The following is a 3,854-nucleotide window of genomic DNA, read 5'->3' as shown; positions in this document are numbered from 1 at the left end:
ACAGAAACAGTTCAACCGGGTAAGGAAATAGGTTCAATATCGGGGGGGCCGGAAACAGCTTTACTGCTACCCAACACTACACACAAAAATTAATGGGAGGTGCCTCATAAAACATAAAAGTTGAAGGCATAAACCTTTTGGAGGTAGCTTTATGACTTGGTGGTAGGCAAAGATTTCCTAAACAAGAACCAGGAAAAAAAAATATGTACTAAAAAAAAAAAAAAAAAAAGGACAGGGCAAGTTAGACTTCATCAGCTTTAACCGTATCTTCTCATTCAAAGACGCCACCAAGACAGTGAAAACAGCATGCCACAGACAGGGAGAAAATGTTCACAAAACATATCTGACCAAAAAAGCAAGCAAGCAAGCAAACCCCCACACTTGTAGCTATAGGGTGCTGTGAGCGCCTCCAAACTGATAATTAAAAAAAAAAAAAATCAGGCAACTCAAGTTTTTGAGATGGGTAAAAGACATGAACAGATCCTTCGGAAAAGAAGATACGCGAGGCCAATGAAGCACATAAAAGAGTGCTCAGTATTTTTAGCCGCTAGGGAAATGGATGTTAAAATCACATCGAGATTAGCACTACTGGTAAAGATAGGAAACACCCCATCCTGGCAAGGATGTGCAACAAGCACAACTCTCAGTGGTATCGCGATGAATAAATACCGTCGGGCGTGGAAGGGGCTGCCGACAGGCATTTTCAAACCCTTGAGGGTATGCCAGGAGCAACTGGAGAGGTTGCTGCGTTGACGCCAAGGAGAACTACAGCCAAGGGCTGAAACAGTTCCCCCGAGACAGAGATTCGCAGGAGCCAAGGTCTGAGGCGCTCAACAGGTCTGTGGAGGAGCTGTCACTTACCCGATGGGCACTTTTCTCTGGTCTTTGAAGATCCTTAAGGTTTTTTGAGGACCACAGGGACGCCATTTCCCAGCAAGGACAGCCCACGAGGCTTCTCGCTGGACAGCTGGGGACTCCAGGACTTGTCCTCGTTTGGAGGCGCGCTGAAGAAAAGCCATTTGGTTGAGTTTCCTTTACGCTCGGAGTCAGAGCGGAGAAGGTCCCCAGGTTAGCGGCGAATGGAGTCTTCCTTTCCTTCGGGTGAATGAAGAAGACGTCCTGGCGCCCAGTGGCCAGCGGAAAGCAGGGCTCTCCGGCCCCCAGGTTCGAGGCGCTGGCGCCCCGAGGGTGGGGGTGTTTAAAGACAAAGTAAAAGGGACGGGTAGCGAGGGGCCGAGAGGAGTGCCGTGACTCGGATTCGAACCGAGGTTGCTGCGGCCACAACGCAGAGTACTAACCACTATACGATCACGGCGCGCCACCCTCCCGGCGGCGGGCCCTGCAGTCGCCAATAGGACTTTTGACGCAAAGTCATTCCTGTGACTGCGCTGTTTTCTCATCGGACAAACTGCAGGTACTGGTGCTGTGGTGTCTCTCCTACCCGCTCTCGGGATCTTCCTTCCCTTCCTCTGAACCCTCCTACGCGATAAGGACAAAACCACCACCAAAAAAACCATTGTCCGGTTCCGCAATCCGGGTCCTGGGCAGTCTCGCCATCCCGTCCCCGCCTCCCCCGCTTTTCCTTGCCGCCTCTTGGCATTTGCCCCCTTCTGAGCAGCCGCACCCCACCCTCTCTCCAGCTTCCCCCACACCGACCGCAGCCGAGTGGAGCGAGCCGAGCGCCGGCGGCGCCGAAGGTCGGGTGCCCGCGGAATCCACGGGGAGGAACGTCCCGGGAACCAATTGGCCTTCTGCTTCTCTGGGGAGGGGGCGGGCCACTCGCAACAGCCAGGAGGCGGGTGGCTCCCCCTAGCGTTGAGCGCGTGCTTGCTCTCTACCGGGATGTGGGCGGGGGCTTCCCGAAGGTCTCTGTGGCGCAATCGGTTAGCGCGTTCGGCTGTTAACCGAAAGGTTGGTGGTTCGAGCCCACCCAGGGACGAGGCAGTATTTTTGGAAGGTAGAAAGGGTCCTGTCGTTTGGCCTGTGCACAACAGGAGGATCGAGGCCAAGATTCGAAGGCCACCGCGGACTCTGGAGAAGGAGAGCTCTGGAGGAAAACAGGTCGCTGGGAATCCGGAAGTCCTCGAACGAGTACAACCCTCCGAATGCCTTTTAACGAGGCAGAGAAGTTTCTGCCTGCGTGTATTTGTGCCAGTATTTATTGAATCCTTTCCTTATACTCTTTAAAGTTGATTCTAGGATAGTATGGTTAAAATACTGCTGTCGTCATCGTTCTTGTACTAGACGACTACTTCTACAGGGTAAAGTCCTGGAAGAGCAACTGCTCTAACGTAGTGTTTCCGTGGTTTTTCTATGATCTACTCCTTTCCCTCCTTGGCTTATTAGCTGTAACTCTTTGTTTTGTTATTTCAGCGACTGCTTCAAGCTTTATAGCCGCATACATCTGTAACTTCCCGGCCTCCCTCCAAGGGATCCCCTACCTCTTCACGTTTCTTCCCTGTCCATCTTTATGCTGTAGCCATCGTGCCGTTTACTTTTCGTGTTAGAAACCCCCAAGCCCATCCTTATTGCTTTGGTTTCATCTGTCTCGTGTTTTTAAAGAGATTTAAATAATAAGAAAAGAATCTTATCTATTTTCCCACGCGGTTACCAGTCTGTTGCCCTTCCGTCCCTTTGGCTAAATGCAGATTCCCATGTGGTACGTGTAACCTTTCTTGTAGTGTGGGTCTGCTGGTGATGTAGTCTGTCAACATTTCTTGTGTCAGTGTCACCTTCATTTTTGAAAGCCTTTTTTGGAGGGGACATCCTCGTTGACTTTGAAGTTTGCTCCAGGGCCTTCTCACACTGCTTCCCACCAGAAAGCCCACATCATCTTCATCTTTGTGTTCTGTAGGTATCACGCCTTTCTCCTCTGGCTGCTTTGCAGATTTTTTATTCTTTTCACATGGATTTGAGCAATATAATTAGGACGTGACTGGATATGGTTTTCTTCATGTGTCTTGTGCTCATTCATCTCGTTCATTTGGCTCCTTGGGTTGGCGGGTTTATCATTTTTATTATGATGGGAAATTCTTCTGTTGTTGTTTCCTCAAAAATGGCTTCTTTCCCCCCCATTCTTTTCAGGGACTCCAATCACTCACATCTTTTTCTCCCTCTCCCCGCCCTCATCACTCGTATCTTTTAACGTTGCCCTACTGTTCACTGATAGCCCCTCACTTGCCGGAGCAGACATCGCATGTGTTTTTTTTTACACTCACCGATATCTCCTAAAGGTCGACTGCTCTCAACCTGTTCCATCAACTCCCCCTATCTAATGCCTAAAAATGTGCAGCAGCACTGTATTAAAAGTGTTTTGTGATTTATCTCTTAATTAGAGATGCTCTAAGCTAAGCTGATACATTAAGGAACTCAATTTAATATCCTTGGAAGAACTTAAAGATCACAATAGATCTTCAAATTGCAAATTGACCTGACACATAATGGAGAAATGCATGGTGGGATTGTATATGATACCTAAAATGGTTTACCCCCCCCCCACGCACACGCACACAATTGTAAGAATAATTAAATCACTGTGATTTTCAGAATTATAAGACTTAGTCTCCCTTAAAAAATATAATATGATGTATTTATCTTACTGATACACACAATTTCGTATTGTATAAACTCTTAAGTAGTACTGGAATTAAAGTGTGTTTGTTGGACCAGTAAAAGCAGTATAGGAGATTGAGGCAGCTAAGGGTCACTAGGATTTTGAAGAGAAAATAAACCCAAGACTTGTATAAACTGGAATATCATCTACCAATATTTTCTACAGTATTAGAAAGACTGGAAGACAACATAAAGCAGTTTTTAGATCACAATTATTAAAGCAGTCTGATGCACACAAGGAG

General features: G+C 47.7%; 2 non-coding genes across 2 annotated transcripts; one reads left to right on the top strand and one right to left on the bottom strand.

Annotated features, from left to right (window-relative positions):
* Positions 1 to 1,243: 1,243 nt before the first annotated feature.
* Positions 1,244 to 1,315, bottom strand: TRNAH-GUG. The gene has a single exon. It is a non-coding gene; the product is annotated as a tRNA-His (tRNA).
* A 550-nt stretch (positions 1,316 to 1,865) lies between these two features.
* On the top strand, positions 1,866 to 1,939 carry TRNAN-GUU. The gene has a single exon. It is a non-coding gene; the product is annotated as a tRNA-Asn (tRNA).
* Positions 1,940 to 3,854: the final 1,915 nt, after the last annotated feature.

Source organism: Lontra canadensis, unplaced genomic scaffold, assembly GCF_010015895.1.
Source record: "Lontra canadensis isolate GAN:19392208 unplaced genomic scaffold, GSC_riverotter_1.0 scaffold894, whole genome shotgun sequence".
Lineage (NCBI taxonomy): Eukaryota > Metazoa > Chordata > Mammalia > Carnivora > Mustelidae > Lontra > Lontra canadensis.
This window is presented reverse-complemented; position numbering and strand designations above follow the sequence as displayed.